At 45.0% G+C, this 19,328-nt stretch overlaps 1 protein-coding gene and 2 non-coding genes across 3 annotated transcripts in view; all 3 read right to left on the reverse strand.

The window, feature by feature from the left end:
- Positions 1-19,328, reverse strand: part of LOC140189355 (uncharacterized) — a 944,498-nt gene that overhangs the window by 600,285 nt on the left and 324,885 nt on the right. The gene's annotated exons all lie outside the window — the stretch shown is intronic.
- On the reverse strand, positions 5,314-5,395 carry trnas-aga (transfer RNA serine (anticodon AGA)). Its single transcript has one exon. It is a non-coding gene; the product is annotated as a tRNA-Ser (tRNA).
- Positions 11,084-11,155, reverse strand: trnaa-ugc (transfer RNA alanine (anticodon UGC)). Its single transcript has one exon. It is a non-coding gene; the product is annotated as a tRNA-Ala (tRNA).

Consider the following 19,328-nt stretch of genomic DNA (forward strand, 5'->3'; position numbering starts at 1 on the left):
CTTGCGCAGTGAAACCTCAATGAACTTCTGGTGTATCGCCTAATCACTCGGCCATGACAACTGCTACCACACAGATAGCGAGGCAGAAGGACATTTTCATGGGATCCTATCACCATGTCCCGGGTCGATTGGGCTCAACATCAACGCTGAGGGTCAGAGAATCTGAACTGACATCCTCTCCACATCCACTCTATCCAGGCCGCTCAATATTTGATAGGTTTCCATGAGATGCTCCCTCATTTATCTGAATTCCAATGAGTAGAGGCTCAGAGCCATCAAATGCTCCTTGTATCTTCACCGTTTCATTCCGGGATCATTCTCGTGAGACTCCCCTGGGCCCACTCCAATGCCAGCGCATCCTTTATCAGAAATGGGCCCACAATTGTCCACAATGCTCCAAATGAATCTGATCAATGTCTTACAATTCATCTTCATTATAACCTTGCTTTTAGGTGCTAGTCCTGGCGGAATGAATGCTAAAATTGTATTTGTCTTTCTTACCACCAACTCAATCCGCAACTTATCCTTTAGGGAATCCTGCACGAGAACTCCCCAGCACATTTGCACGTCTGATTTCTGAATTTGCTCTCCATTTGGGAAATAGTCTTTGTCAATGTGCCTGACCATACATTTTCGTACTCTGTATCCCAGCTTCCACTTAGTTGCCTATTCTCCAAGACCTTCTGCAGACGTCCTGCCTCATCAATATTACCAGCCCCTCCATCTAATTTTCTATCACATACAAAGCCATCAATTTCGTCATCCAGATCATTGACAGATAAGGTACAAGGCAGAGACCCCTCCAGAAGACACCTAGTTACCGACAAACGACTGAAAATGCCATATTTATTCCCAGACTTTACCTCCCACCAGTCGCCAATATATTTTCGATTCTCGTATCTTTCCTGCAATACCATGAGCTCTAGTTTTGTTTAGCAACCTTTTTGCATCACTTGACAAAGGCCTTTTGAAAATCCAAGTTAACAACACCCACTGACTCTCCTTTCTCTATCTCGACTGCTATTTCTCCAAAGAATTCCAACAGATCTGTGTGGCCAGATTTCTCTTTAAGAAAACCATGTTGGCCGGACTATTTTATCAGACGCCTGAAAGCACATCCTTACGAATGGACTACAGCATTTTCCCAACATAAAATCCATGCCAACCGGTCCGTAATATCTTGTCTTTTGTAAACTTAAAATTATTTTTGCAATTTTCCTGTCGTCTGAACCATTCCAGAATCCAGTCATTCCTGAATAATCACTATTAACGCTTCCGTGATATCGTCACCCACTTCTTTCATAAACCCGCGGTGTAGTTCATCTGGTCCAGGTGACATCCGGAATTTCTAACATACTGCTGGTATCAACATAAAATGACAGACGCAAAAAGCGTAAGTTCCTCCGCTAGTTTTGTCGCCTATCCGATTGCCATCGTCCGAGGTTTACTCTTGTATTTTTAAACTTCCCACCTACCTGAAAAACGACTGTCTCTATCCTCTTTCCATCGGGCAGAAAGCAGAAGAGCCTGAAAGAACGTATCACAGGCTCATGGATAGTTTCAATCCCACTGTTTTATCTACTGAATCGGTTCTTAGTACGATAAGGTGTACGTTTGTCCTCACAAGTCACCTCGTTATGATGCTGCACCTTATTATTTACCTGCGCTGTGCTTTCCCTGTCGCTGTTACACTTCATTCTGCACTCTGTTATTGCTTTACCTTGTGCGATCTCAACGCACTGTGTAATGATTTCATCTCCATGGACAGTATGAACGAGAAGGTTTTCACTGTATCTCGGTACATGTGTCTAAAATATAACAGTTTAAATTCCCATCGCGGCCGCAGTAGGGAGCCCCGGCCTCCCTTCAGCGCAGCGTTTCCCAGCTGCCAATGAAACACAACAGAAACAAATCTGCCGGATCACTGGCCACCAGCCTGTCGGTTAACAGCCGGACGCGCTCGCCGATGCGCCGCAGAGACAAGTTTTGTGGAAAGTAGGAATAAATGGTTCAATTCTGCGTTGTAGAACGTGACCGACAATCGCTGCTGGGCGGGACTCGGTTTTTCACAATCCACATGACTGGTTTGCATCAGAGAGTCAAACAGAAAATGTTGGAAATACACCGTAGTCAGGACTCGAAGCTGCGCGAGGAAATCCCAATGGTTTCAGGGTGCATCGCCAAACAATTCGGCCACGACTGCACACTCCCACTGATTTCCCTTCTGGCATTTATCCAAACGAAGGAAGTGCTGCGCCTGGCCGTTCACCTCCTCCCTCACAACATTCAGAGTCCCAAACAGTCCTTCCAGGTGAGGAAACACTTCAGCTGTGAGTTTCTCTGGGTCATATACTGTATCGGATGCTCCAATACGGCCTCATCTACAACTGCAAGACGCAAGATAGATTGGGGAAACATTTTGTGGAACAACTTTGCTCCGTCCGCAACGAGTAGGATTTCCCAATGGTCAACCATTTTAATTCCGCTGCGCATTCCCATTCTGACATGTTGGTCGTGGATTCCTCTACTGCCACGATGAAGCCACGCTCGGGATGGAGGAGCAACACTTCATATTCCGTCTGGGTAGCCCTCAATCTGATGGAATGAACGTCGATTTTTCTAACCCGCTAATCTCTCCATTCTCCTCTTTTTGCTTTAATTTTCTGTTCCGGATTCCCTCTTGAGTCTTCAGGTTTCCCCGCATGTTTACCGCCTCTCTCTAGTCAACCCGCCCCTCCAAACTGATCTCTGCCTTTCAACCCTTTTCCTTTTCCACCAATCACCGCCCAGCCTCTCAAATATTCCTCTTTACCCAGCATATCTAACTTCCATCTTAACCTGGCTTCTCCTATGGCCCCCAGTTTTCAATACTGCACTGTCCCCAACATATCTACCTCTTGTTCTCAACTGGCTCCACCTATCACCTCCCAGTTTTCAATCTCCCCTTTCCCCTACATATCTACATTCTTTCATCAAATTGCTTCACTTATCACCTCCCAGTTTTCAATACTCCCTTTCCCCAACATATCTACCCTCCTTCCTCACCTGTCACCTCCCAGTTTTCAATCTCCCCTTTCCCCAACATATCTACCCTCCTTCCTCACCTGGCTTCACCTATCACTTTGTAGCGTGAACCCCTTCTCTTCCCCAACTCTCTTATTCTGACTTCTTCCCACTTCCTTTCCAGTACTGATGAAGGAACATGATTTTTTATTCCTCTCCATAGATGCTGACTGACCTGCTGAGGTGCCCTAGTGTTTTGTGTGCGCTACTCTGATTCTTGTGCCAAAAGATACCCATCATTGATCGCCGCCCACCTGGTTTTTGATTCCTCCCCCCCCCCCCTTTCATTGCCATAGACTGCTGTCCTGGGCATTCCCCACAGTTCTGTTGTTCATATAACATAGAAACAAAAGTCCCGATGATAACAATCACAGTCACTCACTTGGTCTCACCAGATCCGCGGCTTTTCTTCTGCCTGATCACGTTCGCCCACTTTGTCTGAAACTGAAAAATACCTTATTTTCTCTCTTTCCCAGTGGTGACGAATGGGGCTCCGCCTGAAACATTATCTGTTTCCCTTTCTACAAATGTGACCGACCCGTGAACTTCGCAGAGGAGCAGCAAGTCGCCGCTTTATTTAACTTGCACGTTGATGTGAACAAGAAGCGAAACGTCCCTGCTCCTGGGTTCACAAAACGACCCGGAGAGTCGCAGTGAGATCCGTGAGGCAGTACCAGCGACCGGCCACTGGAGGGAACCGAGGGTCCGGGTCCTGTGTAGCAGCGCAGAACACTTCAGAGTTCAAAGTAAATTCAGTATCAAAGCACAAATATGCTACTATTAGATGCATATTCTCGAGAGGATTCACAGTAAGTGAAAGAAACAAAATATAATCAATGAAAGAGTGCACACAAGACGGACAATCAATGCAGAAAACATAACAGACTGAAAGTACAGAAACGCAAAATAATAATCAAATAAAGTTAACTAATGGAGCAGCAACCCTCCATGGAAAACATCCCCATAATCTGAGCAGACAGGGTGTGAAGAAGGAGACGTGGAACGCTTGGGTCAGAGTTGGAGACATCTTCCCAGAAACAGAGGGGTTCGTTGTGGCATTACAGGGCCAGGTGTTTAACACAAAAATGTTACAAATCCATAATAAAAGCCTAACAAATTAAAGTCGATAATTGCAGAAAATGACAAGAGACACCAGAAACAATCCAACACATTACAGGATGGAGCAACAGTTTAACTCAATCTGATTGCTTACACAGGGACAGTCAATTGACAAACATCACTGCTTTAAAATGCAAACTCAGAAACCTTACTATAAGTACAACCCTGTTCTAGATTAGGGTCAGAGTCGTACAATTATTTTATGACTGATCCATTACAGGACAATCCATAATAACCGTCTGCATATATAATATTACTGGATTAAAAGGCAATAACAACGTACATAATCGATATAGCCATTGCAAGCACACATAACCTACAACAATTAACAAGTGAAAAGCACCAGAACTATACTGAATTGAAAGAAACTGAAAGACGATCGAGCATGAACAGGGTATATATTGTCCCAATGGTAATATCAACAACTATCATCTCAAAGTCACTACACAATAGCATTAAACAGTTAGGCCAGCAAAGCAATATTTCTGTAAATCTGCTGAAAACCACTATACTATACACCAGTAGAATGGCCCGAAGTCCGGAGTTATTGAAGAATGAGTGTGCTTCAGCACCCCCGTACTTCAGGCTAACGTGAGCTGAGAAAGTAATAATAACAACAACAAAGCAAAAATGTCTCTAGCATGAAATGTCCAGTTTGAAAGTGAGTTGTGGAAACAGTCAGTGTTGGTGTGAGTGAAGTTCAGTGAATTGATCCTTCTGGTTCAAGTGGCGATAACATAAATTTAAACATGAAATACATTGGTGCCCTGTAAGAGTTTCTGTTGGTTTGATCGTCCATGTACAATATATTAAGTTTATGTCAACATGAATGTAAGCAAGACAGGTCGTGGTAGTGTTCTGTTTTCTATATGTGGGTTTTTAATGACTGTATTAGGAACACACGGAGCGTACAGCGAAAGCCACTGGATCAACAGCGTCCCTGAATAGACTGGAACCACCAGCATTTCGGATACAGTGCCGAACGCGCTGATGGATTGCGTCGTAGAGCCCACCTGAATAAAAGCGGAACTTCAGGTGCACTTCTGGTTTTGGAGGCGGCGAACACAGATCGGTGTTTCGACTGGCTTTTTACAATCTGCATCCGTAAGAGGAATCAAGGCGATACATACACGTAGTCGGCAGGATTCGAACCTGCGCGGGGAAACCCCAATGGATTTCTAGTCCATCGCCTTAACCACTCGGCCACGACTACAAGTTCTTCACAGCTGGATTCAAATCCCGGAGTCAGATAAACAGGGTTGATCCTGAACTAAAAGCGGGGATTGCTGGAAATATTCAGCAGATCTGTTAGCGTCTGAGAAAAGAGAAACCGAATTCACGTTCAGCTCCATGACCTTTCACCAGGAAATCAGTGCACTGAATTGGATGGAGTCTCAGTCAGAGCAGAATCGGAAGATGTAGAATTCTTCTGCGGGGATTAAGAAACTCCTCGGCTAAGACGACCCTGATGGGAGTATTTTATAGGTTTTCGGATTGTAGCCACGGATCTGGTCTACAATTTACAGCGGGAGACAGAAAAAAACATGTAAGAAAGATCAGATTACATCAGAGGGAGTATTTCAAAAAGCATATAGATGGAAAATCAAGTTGATGAATGCGTGAAATGCCTCCGAGATATCTGTTTGGTTGAGCCTACTGGGGAATAAACAATTCAGCACTAGGTGTTGTGTTGTGTATTGTTTGGACTACGTTGTTTTTAAATTGCCTCTAACTTGACTGCAGTCTGGACAGCTGTTGTGAACAAGCCAAGGTAGATAATCCATCAATGGATTAAACACACAGTAGTAATTAAAGCACGCTGCTGTTCAGAAGCGATTGGTGTTTGAATTCTGCTAATGAGTGGCCTCAGAATGGTCGAAGGCTCCACTGAAGGTTGCATGTAGGACGAAGTGTGTAAAGGAAATGAGGCTAATGTATGTTGGTATTTGCTTGGTGTGGTGAATAATACTCATCGCATTGATACTTCAAGCATATCTGACAAGGGAACTCCAAGTTGCAATTCTTTTTGGTTTTTAATGTTTTAAAAAAGTTATTAAACTATGGGCTCTGTTATCCAAGACTATTAAATATTATGTGGGTTTAGCTAATGACGTTTTGCAGAATCCATCCCTTTTGGAATAAAGTTTGGAACTGAGGTTTAAATGGATATGTTTTACTTCCCATGTTATTATTGCTTTGCTCTTTGTTCTGATGGTTACACAAGGTATTTCCCCCGGTGTTTTTTTTTTAGGCCAATTTTAATAACTTCAGTGTTTGAAAAGCACATGCCATTCTAAAATTTCTTTTTGTTGCTGTCGTTTAATTTCTTATAGCTATGTTGTATTTTAAAATTATTAATTCCTGTTAAATTCCCTGATATATGGTGTGAATTTGGTTATATGTTATCATGTTTCTTCACGCTTTGTTATGACAATATTTTTTAAATCCTTATCGGTATTTTTTGATATAGTCATGAATTCTGCTGTTCCTTTTGTGCTATATTTACTGAGACATAAACAGTAATGTGATCCCCAGAATTCTCCTAAAATCGAAAAGGAGGAGATGTTGGCCACGGAAGATTTCAAATCTGTAACATAACATAGAACTCGAATGGCTCAAGGACAGTGGAAGCAGACAGATCAAGTGTCTTTGTACCAGCCATGTACTTGGAAGTGAATATGTAATTTGTGGAACCGTTTTACATCTTCCATTTTATGAGATGAAAATTTTGGTGTTTTAAAGTAAACACAACGTGGTTTCAGGTAAATTGCGGGTTAAGAAATCGTTTCCAAATTAGAAGTTATTGTGAAGTGTTTTTGATATAATATAACATGCAAATGTGTGAATGTTGGGGTCAGTGCCTGCCTGGAGTGATTGAAACTGTCACAATGGGAGGGGGGCGTAGATAGCGGACCCAACAGCAAGACACAAACACTGAAGTACAAGGAACAGGATTTGACTAGGGTAGGGACGTGACAGGATGTAAACAAGGAGCAGGGACAAGAACGCAGACTTGGGCTAGGACATGGACAAGACAGGGAACCCGGACAAGGAGATATATACTCGGAGCTTGGGCTTGGGCTCCGAGCCGAGTCTGGACAATGGCCCAGAACCTGGGTCTTGCCTCGGGCTCGGACCCTAGAACCAGGCAACGACATGACATGACTACAGAACGCATGGCTGGGATCTAGAGTCTAGAAGCCTGCAGGCTGGAGTCTTGGCTCTTGAGGCCTGCGGAGGCTAATAACTCGAAGGCTGAAACTCGGAGACAGACTGGGAACTGTACATCAACATAGAGCTGGGACTTATACTTCAAAAAGCCGGGAGTCATCTTTAACACATTAACATGAGACAGGACAGTACATAGACAGAGAGCCGGGACATGACCCTAGACAAGCCAGAACTCAACTTTATCTCCACACTAAGGTGGGACAGGTCCATCCGTCGGGTAACGGCAGAACGACCGGACTTACCCAACAGAGGCAAAGACAAGACAAGACAGGACCCCATACAGGGCAACGACAGAACTACCTGACTTACCCCACAGAGGCGTGGACAAGACAAGACAGATCCTCCCGCAGGCAACGGAAGAAACGGCCTGACTTACCCCACGGAGACGAGGACAAGAAGAGACAAACACCAAAGAACTATAGGAAGTTCCACCTCTGCATCGGGGATGCTCTGAGTCGCAGTTCGGCCAGCAACCTCAGCTGGCTACGCAAACAACCGGATCCCTACCTAGCTCGGAGTGGCTGGCAGCCACTCAGCTGACCCTGGAAACAGCCGAATCCATACCGCAAAGACAGCGCCGACTACAGACAGCAAGGTTCCATGAAGCGATGGTTCTCCAACGCGGCCTAAAGATAGAGTGGCCGCTCCAGCCTTCCACAGGCAGGTTGCTCCCAGGGTATCTTGGCAAGACGAACCAGCAGCCTGCACTCAACCCCAAGGCTACTTATATTCCAAACCCCAAGATGGGAATCAGGTGCCTATGATTAACTCAATCAAAAGAAGGGACAGCTGGAAAACCCGGAGTCCTGAGTCCACGACTGGACTGTGAACCGGAATACAGATTTCACGGACCGGACCATGACACAAACTGGTTCCTGAAGAGAACAAAGAGCCATAAATTACGGATTGACGCTTGCTGAGAAGAGGGCAATAAATGGATGCTGACCTGGAGCAGAGTCAACAGAAAGGAGAATTCAAGCCAATCAGATGACCTACAGTCAATGACACTGGAATGGGATAACTGAACTGGAAAATATGAATATAAAAGTGGAAACTTCGAAAGTGCTAGCAGCGATAACTCTTTCCAGAAACCCACCATCGCAAGGAAGAACTCCCAAGTCAGTGACTGGGAGAAGAAAGGATGGATCACTTGGCCAACTGAGATGCCCCACTTTGGTGATACAGATGAGAAAATTAGTCTGAGTGAGTATTGGTATAGCGGGAACAGCAGAATTCCTGTTCTAAATTGTTGGCCCGGTGTCGACACAGTTACGTTAGTGTTTATGCAGAGACAATAAAGTGCGAGTTTTGATTACTGTATTTACAAGTTACAGAGTGAATTTCCTAACCTAGTTCGATAGGACTATCGATGGACTGGAACAAAAATACTCTTCCAGATGCACTTCAAAAATTCCGTTTCTTATCTTGCTCAAAAAATGATCTGGTTAATTTTGGAGAAGTTGAAATATCTGATTGCTGTAACCCTATCTACAATATGACATTTCTGTGTGATTTGCCAGCAGATCTGCTCCTCAAAATGGAGAGAATTGCAGTATAATCCCAGCAATCTGGTTGTTGGTGGTTATTTTATTTATTCCTAAACTCAACTCATACTTACATATTCATCGGCTTTTCTAAAGAACATGGACAATCAGAATTTTCTTTCCCATTTGCTGATGCGTGAGGCAGGCGCCATTTGCAGCAACAAAACCTGCTGCAGAGTGAGGATTGATCCGACAGAGAGCAGCTCGGGATCTGGTGGAATCACATGGCGCATGGGAGCCGCTTCACTCCTCGAAACTCCCGCAACATGGAGCGACAGTGGTATAGGGATGAGCACAGCTGCCTTTCAAGCAGCTCACCCGGGTTCGATTCCCGGCGATCGCCGTGAGTTGTACCTGTTTTTCAGCACTTGTCTCGTAAACGCCTCGGTCTGGAATCACTCAGCCACATTACATCCTTCTCTATGAAATGAACATTTCTGCCCGTAGTTCATCTGCCATTTTAGCCCAGTGTTTCTCTTTCCGAATTGTCTTACCACCATTGTGTATTTGTCTCGCTCTATCTGAGATGTCCCCGTTTTCACTTCCCACACAACTTCTCACCTTCTTTGACACTGAAAGCTCTCTTTTTCTCCCACCATTTCTAATTCAGTGTCACAATCAGAAAGGTTGATCCCGTTTCATCACTCACAAATGTTTCTTGAGGTGATGAGTGTTTCCAGTATTTTCTGTCCAGTCTGTTCAATACCAGACACAGCTTCATGCAGCGGAGAACAAGATGTGTTGGACAAACGCTGAGCACAACAGCAATTGTCGTTTTATCCGCGAAGTTCTCAACAAATCTCGGAAAGTGATGAAGCGAGTGGACGGAAATTTCAATTAGAAGTACAAGTTTTTCTGTTTAAGTGAAATGTGTGCTGTGTTCACAGGTGACGTGACGGCGATTTGCGGTAAAAAACTCTGCTGAAGAATAACAGACGATGGTTTCCAACTGTCGGCCTCTGGATAACGGGCCCAGCACATTCCCGCCGCGCCATTCTGCTGATAGGTAAATATCTCTGTTCCTCTCCTGTCTTTCTATTTGTTAATTTTGACGCTTTACCCCGATTATCTATTGTTTTGTTTGTTGGATTATTTTCCCTGTCTAATTTCCCTCGTGTCTCTCTCACGCTTTTACCTTCCTCCCCCCCCCCCCCCCCCGTCCTCCTTTCCCTGTCCATCACTTCCTGCCCCATCCGGTTATTATCCGGTCTCTGTGCTCCGACCCAGCCGGATATCTCGACCCGGCATTTCAGCAACGGATCTGATTTTCATTATCATTCTGGCCCTATTCCTACGGCCCTGCAGTCAGACACACTGGCTATCTCCCTCTGTGTCTCCTTGCCTTCCTTCTCTCTGTCAGCGGGCTGTTATTTAGGCTATAAACACAGGTGCTGGAAATCCCGAGCACAGAATGCCGGAGCAAATCACCAGGTCAGACAGCATCTCTGGGGAGCAGTAAACAGTCGGTATTTCCTGTGGAGATGCCGCCTGGCCCGCTGAATTTCTCCTCCATTTGTGGATGCTATTTCGGTCAGCCTTCGACGTAACGAGCAGCGACCGCAGTCTGAGGTGCAGCGGAGAATATACCCACACTCCGGGATTTATTTAGTCCAGTCCCGAGTCTCGTTCACCTCCCAATCCGTCCATGTGATCGAATGAAGGACAGAATTCCGTCAGTTTTCAATAGTCCGCAAATCACTGGGTCTGAATGTGAAAGTGAGCTGCTGTCAGCAGTCCTCTCTCCCCTCTGTAGAGTTCTGCCGTCGGATGTCCTGCGATTCTCGTACCAGACGGTTTAGCAACTGGTTAGAGCTCTCTCAATGATGCTCCTGTGAAATAAAAACAGATTGAAGAGGGGTTGGGGAGGTCTCACTGAAGCCAGGAAGTGGACACACCGGTGCGCTTTCTTGCTGTTCTCTGTGGCGTTCAGAGGGCGGGTTTGGTGGTCCACTCTCTCTCTCTCTGGAGGAGCCGTTTATTTGCGGTAATGAGCGGTCCCCTGGCCTAATGAATCTTCTCTTTAGTCTTGTCCACGTTGAGACTCAACGCATCATTGTGCTAATTGCAAACCTGACGATTGGGTAGATTGACGATTTGCAATGTTCAAAATTCAATGCTCACTAGCGTGGAGATGCCGGGGATTGAACCCGGGACCTCATACATGCAAAGCATGCGCTCTTCCACTGAGCTACATCCCCGCTTGAACCACAGAAGTGTTCAGGTCCAAACCTTCCTGCATATCACAATTGAGCAGTTCAACACAGGTAATGGCTGATGGCCACAGTCATTCGGCCCCGAGTCTGCTCCACCATCCAGTGCGATCATACTTGATCCTTCTTTAGTTCTCTTCCCAAACACCATGATAATTTTTGTGGAATGAAACCAATTAGATTCCAGCAGAATGATCACGGAAAAGGAAACACATACCACATTCTGAAGGATAATTTCAATCTCGCTGTTATGACTATTGAATGGTTTCCTTGTGAAAAAAGATGGACGCTTGACCTCACAATCTACCCCGTTATGACACTTCACCTTATTGTTTACCCGCACTGTGCTTTCTCTGTCGCTGTTGCACTTTATTCTACATTTTATTGTTGATTTACCTTGTTCTCTGTCAATGCACTCTGTAATGATGCGATGTCTATGAATAGTATGAAAGAGAAGCTTTTGTCACATATTGTATCTAGGTATGGCAGCAGAAAGGGAGCACGGACACAGAACACGGACACTAAACACGGGGACAAAAAGAGACAGTTCCGAACTCAACGATAGATAGTTTCTTCTCTTGGCGCGGCAATGCTCCACTCTCACTCCGGCGGTTGAACTTGATGGGGATACTGACGAGGATGCAGGCGACGGTTTCAGGCAGGAAAGGAAGGGAACAGTCCAGCAAACAATCCCTGGTTTGCAGAGGTATTTACGTGCCAGACCGAAATGAGAATCGGTGCCTCAATTAAGGCACCCAACAGAACAAAGGAGAAAAGAGGAAAATCCGGAACAAGGATCGATAGATCGGACTGTAAACCGGAATGCGGACGTCACGGACCGGACCATGACAATGGGGAGTGTATTGATCCCGGGGTCGGAGAAAACAGGACTATTACTGAAGTAAAATCTGAAACTGCCGGAAATATTCCACAGCTCAGACAGCGTCTATGGAGGGAGAATCAGAGTTCACGTTTCAGGTCGGTGACTTTCACCCTGAGCTCTGGGCCTTTAGGGGAGAGAATCTCACTAAGTTGCAATCGTTCTTGGATACTTCCAATCAGTTCTCCTCGAGACTTTTCAGGTGTTAAATTAAGTGTCCTTGGACTTGTGACTTCAGGATGGCTTCTTGTAAGCTTTTCAAGAGTCAAGGGCTTTATATAGCTGGGCACAGATTCTTTACTGCCCTGCAGTGTATGTAAAATGGCAGCGCTAATCTCTCGGGCAACAGTTGGCCCAGATCCTTGCCCAGTGAATTTCCAACCGAGTTATTCTGAGCTATCAAAGACCTTATAAGTTCTGCTGCTTTGTCTCTTTTGTTAATAACGTTCCTAGTTTTGTTTAATCCTTCTGAGTCTGCTTGCTACAGCGCTTAGTTCCAAAGATCCAGTGTGACCGTCTTCCTCATCAACTCCCCTTGTAAGCTGCTCGAAAACTCTATTAGACTGGTTAAATGCAAGCTATTATGGACAAAGTCATGTTGACTGTCTCTAATCAGGCGCTGCCTATCCAAATATATACGTACTGTTTATGTCTGGTTCTCGAGAATATTTCAGTTATTTACCCGTTGCTAATTTCAGATTCAGCGGCTTGTAATTTCAAGGAACCTTTCTTAAACAACAGAGCAACAAACCTTCTGAACATCACCCGTGGTTAAGGATATATGAAATATATCTGCGATGGCCCCTGCTATTTCTGCACAAACCTTCAACAAGGACAAAGGGATACCTTACGAGGCCATGAAGTATTTACACCCCAATTTGCCCCCTGTTTTGCAATCAGAGTATTGCCCATAACCTCACTAATGTTTTATCTTAGTTATATAGATTGTGCGTCCGTTTCCTGAGAAAATTAAAGTAAAAAAAAATCTTTTAAGTTCTCCCTAATCTCCTTTAGCTCCATTTACAGATGACCACGCTGACCATCGTGAAGGCCAATGTTGTCCCTTGCTATCCTTTTGCTCTTAATATATCTGTAGAATCCCTTGGGATTCTCCTTCTAGTTGTCTGCCAAAGCAAACTTATACTTTCCTTTCCTCTCCTAATTTGCCCTTGAAGTGTTGTTTGCATTCTTTGCATGATTAAAGCATCATGGGTCCCTCGTCCCCGGTGTATCAAGGTACACACTCGTGCCCCAGTCTATCGCAGAGGGCGAAATCCTCAAAACTGTCAAAATACGTAAAAATATCATTCTCATTCCACCGCTGGCTATTAATATCACTTTCTGCAGAAAGAAGGAGCAAGTCGTTGTTCTCCATGGCCAGAGACACCGTGTCTGCATCTGTATCCCACAACCGAGTTAATCATGGGGTGATACATTCCCCAGTCTTTTGAACATTTTTGTCCCGTGTATCCGCCTTTTCCTCGCCTCGACGCCCCGGTCACTTTGTGTCGTCCCGTCGCCTCCCATAACTGAACAGGCTAACGCGCTTGAGAAGCGGAATCATCTGGGCCAGATGGGCTTCATTGCAGAGATATGAAAGAGGTAGCTGAACAGATGGTGCGCCTTTTCAAGAATCACTAGATTCAGAAATGTTTCCGGAAAGTGAAAAATTTAAGCTATCTCTCCAACTTTTGAAGAATGGAAGGGGGCAACCGCCATCTGGCCTGATTTCAGTGTTTAGCATGATGTTGGAATCCATTTGCATTACTTTACAAATAATATATTTTCTAATTAACTGATGTTTTGGTAAGGAGAAAATTCAGACATTAGGTACAAATGGAGTTAGGTGTCCTTGTGCAGGATTCCCCAAATGTTGACTTGCAGCTTGAGTTGGGAGTAGGGGGCAAATACAATGTTCGCATTCAGTTTGAGAGGACACACGTACAGTGTAATCTCATTTTAGAAAGGCAGAGACGAGTCACGGTCACGTGATGGGTGGATTTATTCAAGAGTAACAAGTCGGCATGGTGCAAGGTTTAGCAGTAAATTTGAGTACGTTTCACAAAACAGGCGGGTTAAAAACATTTGTACACATTAGTCTCTGTACAGTGTGAGATTCTGGGTTTCATTTCGTACCTGTCAATCTCTGATGCAGGTGAAACTGGGGGTTCATTCTGTACCTGCCAGTCGCTGGTACAGTGTGAGAGTGTGGGGTTCATTATGTACCCGGCAGTCACTAGTACAGTGTGAGAGTGTGGGGTTCATTCTGTATCCGTCAGTCTCTGGTACAGTGTGAGATTATGGGGTTCATTCTGTACCTCTTACTGTCTGGTACAGTGTTAGAGTGTGGGGTTCATTCTGTATCCATCAGTCTCTGGTACAGTGTGAGACTGGGGGTTCATTGTGTACCTGCCAGTCTCTGGTACAGTGTGAGACTGGGGGTTCATTGTGTACCTGTCAGTTTCTGGTATAGTACAGAGGTTTAGTCCACAGTTTACCTCGAAGTAATGTTAATTCAATTTCATTACTGCAGTTGATTAGTTTGATTAAATCTTCTTTGAACAATTGGACACAATGATCCACATGAATACAGTATCTCAGAATCAATGCTATCAGTCAATAACAGCATCAGACACAGGAGCAGTGTTATGTGACTGGGCCCATGGAGTCTGCTCCTCCATTCGATCGTGGCTGATTTATTATCCCTCCCAACCCTGTTCTCCTGCCGTCTTCCCATAATGTGTGACACTCTCAATATTTAAGAACTTACCTGCGTCCGCTTTAAATATACCCAATAACTTTACCTGCAGAGCCGTCCGCTTTTAATATACCAAATTACTTGGCTTCCTCAGCAATGAATGCAACAGATCCCTTTCTTCTAGGTCCGTAGATAATGCATTCCGTTCGGTGCAGTCCTCTGGCACACTCCTGTCCCAGAGAATAAAGCTGTGGGTCTGGCCAATCTTTTCACCTCCTGCCCAACAGTGTGAAACAAGATCCGCGTCTCACCAAATGGATTCCTCTCCCTAAAGTTCAAAGTTGAAAGATTAAACTAAATTAATTACCGAAGTATATACTGGTAACCACATGAGCATCCACCGTAAATACAATGAAACACAAGAGAATCAATGAAAGACCGCACTGAAGAAAGACAGCAAACGAGCAATGTGCAAAAGACTATAAACTATGCAAATACGATAAAGAACAAATGCGATATTAATAATAAATAAATAATCAATAAATGTCGAGAACATGAAATGATTAGTCTTGAAAGTGAGTCTATGGGTTGTGGGTACAGTTCAGTGTTGGGTAAATGAAGCTATCCATTCTTCTTCAGGAGTCTGATGGTTGCGGGGTGATGGACCTGTTGATGTGTTACCTCCTCCCTGATGGAGCTGTGTGAAGAGAGTATGACCTGCATGGCCGCGGCCCTCTATTCCGTGTAGATGCGCTCAGCGGTGGGGAGGGGCATAACTGTGCTGGACTGGGCTCTATCCATTACGCTTTCTGGGCTTTTCCGTACAAGGGAATTGGCGGTTCCATGCCAGGTCCTCTTGCCACCAGTCAATATACTCTCCGCCACACATCTATTGAAGTCTGTCAAACTTTTAGATGACATGCAGAGCGCTGCCGTGCCTTCTTTGTAACAGGAGGTATGTGCCGGGCCCAGGAGAGAGAATCTGAAATGATAACACTGAGGAAGTTATATTTCCCCCTTCATCCTTCCCTCGCTGCTGCTCTCTCGTCCCTCTCCATCCGCACTGCGCTCTCACTTGGCTTTTGGCATAGATTCCCTTCTCACTTCTTTCATTTGATTTCGTGAGCTGAGTTTATCAACTCACTCCTATAACGCTACTTCCTTCGGTGATAGCTTAACTACCTAAAAATGTTTCCAGTGCTTCTTAAGTTGTTGTCTTCCACAGCACCGTCTCTTCAAAGGCATAACACGCTGCCAGGATGTTATGACCATCGCGTATTTATTGATGTCCACATGCAACTAATATTGAGACAGTTCCTCTGAAGTATTTCCAGGACTTTTTTTTTTCATATCCCCACTGTGTTTGTCACATTTACTCTTTCAGTTTTCTACCGTGAGTGTGCGTGAGTGTTCGTGTGGTGAGTGTTCCTGTGTGTGTGTGTGTGTGTGTGTGTGTGTGTGTGTGTGTGTGTGTGTGTGTGTGTGTGTTTGTCTCTGTGTCTGTTGTTTGTGTGGGTGTGAGATTCACCAGCGGATATAATTTCAATGTAATGTTTGGGAACTCAATCCCAGACCAGACAAACAACTCATATCAAGTGTCTGCCTCCGGGAGAGAAAGGGTAAATTTCCTTAATCAAAAAAGGTATTTTAATTATATTGTTTGTGGTTTGATTTGGTATGTGTTAACAGCTTTTATTGAATTAATCAATTCGAATGTTATTTTTACAACTAAGAACATTTCTCAGAATGTCTACTTAATCAAAGGTTTTGGGAGATGTTATAAGGAAGCAGATTCAGCGGTTTGGCAAGTGAGACAGAAGACACGGATCAACACACACAAGATGCTGGAGGGACAGGCAGCATCTATGGAAAAGAGAACAGTCGACGTTTCGGGCCGAGACCCTTCAGCAGGACTGAAGAAAATAAAGATGAGTAGTAGAGGGGGGGAGGAAGGGGAAGTCATGTGATAGGTGAAATCGGGAGGGGCTGGGGTGGAGCAAACAGTTGGGAAGTTGTTTTGGGAAAGAGATACAGGACTGGAAAAGAGGGAGTCTGATAGGAGAGGACAGAAGACCATGCAAGAAAGGAAACGGAGGAGGAGCACCAGGGGAGGCGATGGACAGGCAAGGAATTCAATCCCCGGCATCTCCAGGTTGGTGACTGTGAATTTAAAAATCGGTGGGAAATCCCAGATGTTGAAATTCCGAGCAACATACACAAAATGCTGGAGTAACTCAGCAGACCAGGGGATAAGCAACTGCCTGCCTGTCTCTACATCGCCCTACGTGGGAGAGTTAAAATCCGATCCTTACTGTTTCAGTTACAAAGCTGTGGTGGTGAAATGGAAAACCCGCCCCGCGTGGCAGGGAGGTGCGAAGCATCAGCGATACTCCACATCTCCCCATCTGTCACTCACTGGTCCGGCCGTGATGGTCTGAACATGACACCAACAGGTAATCCCGGTGGAGGAGTTGCTGCGTTTGAGGTGAGTGCTTGCAGTACATCAACGTCGCGAGTTCCGCTTCACAAGGTGAACTGCGGGTTCAACACTGAAGCAACTCCGACATTCATTCAATCATCAGGACAGGATTAGAAAGTTAATGGCACCTCGGCTGAAAACGTCCTATTTATTAAAAATGAGCCTGCCAGTGGGATGAATTGTCCGTCTGTACAATTAAATAAAGTAAAACACATTTCACCGGCGAAATGTCGACTGTACCTCTTCCTAGAGATGCTGCCTGGCCTGCTGCATTCACCAGCAACGTTGATGTGTGTTACTTGAATTTCCAGCATCAGCAGAATTCCTCGTGTTCACGGGCGAAATATCGGGAACGAGGTGCAAGACGGGACAGAACATAAAAGGCACGAAGATAATAACTGGGTGGGCCAGAAAGTAGGGAAGCAAGGAAGAAAGGTGGAGAAAAAGAGAAAGAGGAGAAACAGGGAATAAACAAAGAAAATGAAGTACGTTTGATTATGAATACGGGAAGAAGACGGAATGGACCCAGACATATACGAACACAGACATATACAGACACAGAACGAGACCCAGACATGTACAGCCACAGGCTTAAACGCATACATACATACAGAAAACATCGCGCAACATTCACAGTTCAACATTTTTTAGTATTCCCTGTAGCAGAGTGGCGCAGCGGAAGCGTGCTGGGCCCATAACCCAGAGGTCGATGAATCGAAACCATCCTCTGCTATAATCTCTGTTGGTGGCAGCAGATATTCATCCTTGTGTTTTAAAACACTGATATGACACATTATACAACTATAAAAGGAAATCGCATCTCAATTGAGATTCGTCATTTATTCGTAATCATTTAATTCTCGTCTCTGTGGCGCAATCGGCGAGCGCGTTCGGCTGTTAACCGAAAGGTTGGTGGTTCGAGCCCACCCAGGGACGCTAGTACTCCAGTAGCTTTTTCTCTCTCTCTCTCTCTCTCGTACACGAGAAAATGTGCAGCAGCATCTATGGAATAAAGTACACGGTTGATGTTTCAGGCCGAAAACCTTCTTCAGGATCATGAAGCAGCCTGGCCTGCTGAGTTCCTCCAGCATTTTGTATGTGTTGCTTGGATTTCCATCATCTGCACATTTTCTCGTTTCTGATTCGACTAGTGCACGACGAAGTCTCTTCCATGGAATTGAATTGAATTGACTTTATTAATTACGTCCTTCAAATACATGAGGACTAAAAATCTTTACGTTACGTCTCCGTTTAAATGAGCAATGTGCAATTTATAGTAAATATGTAATAGATATTACTATATTTATTACAGTCAATATGACAGAAATACGATTGTATCAGCTTGAATTAATCAGTCTGATGGCCAGTGGAAGAAGCTGTCCCGGAGCCTGTTGGTCCTGGCTTTTATGCTGCGGTACTGTTTCCCGGATGGTAGCAGCTGGAACAGTTTGAGATTCGGGTCACTCGGGTCCTTAACGATCCTTCGGATCATTTTCACAAACCTGTCTCTGTAAATGTCCTGAACAGTGGGAAGTTCACATCTACAGATGCGCTGGGCTGTCCGCACCACTCTCTGCAGAGTCCTGTGATTGAGGGAAGTACAGTTCCAATACCAGGCAGTGATGCAGCCAGTCAGGGTGCTCTCAATTCTGTGCCTGTAGAAAGTCCTTCGGATTTGGGGACCCCTACCAAATTTCTTCAACTGTCTGGGGTGAAAGAGGCGCTGCTGTGCCTTTTTCACCACGCGGCCGGTACTTACAGACCTTGTGAGATCCTCGCTGATGTGTATGCCGAGGAATTTTCACCCTCTCAACCCCAGATCCATTGATGTCAATAGGGGATACCTATACTGAAGAAGTTTGAATCTTCCCTTCGACAGGAGTTCAGTGAAACCCTCTCTCGCTGCTCCCCCTCTGTGATCTCAGCTCTTGTTTTCCTGCTGCGTTTCATTGCCAGCTGGGAAACTCTGCGCTGTCCGGAGGCCGGCGCTCCCAACTGCCGCCGCAACGGGCTCAGTGAGAATTGAATCTGTTCTACATGTTTTAGTCACATATACCGAAATACGGTTAAACACTTCTCATTCTCACGGTTCATAGAGATTACA

The sequence above is a fragment of the Mobula birostris genome, chromosome 28 (genome assembly GCF_030028105.1).
Source record: "Mobula birostris isolate sMobBir1 chromosome 28, sMobBir1.hap1, whole genome shotgun sequence".
Taxonomy (NCBI): domain Eukaryota; kingdom Metazoa; phylum Chordata; class Chondrichthyes; order Myliobatiformes; family Myliobatidae; genus Mobula; species Mobula birostris.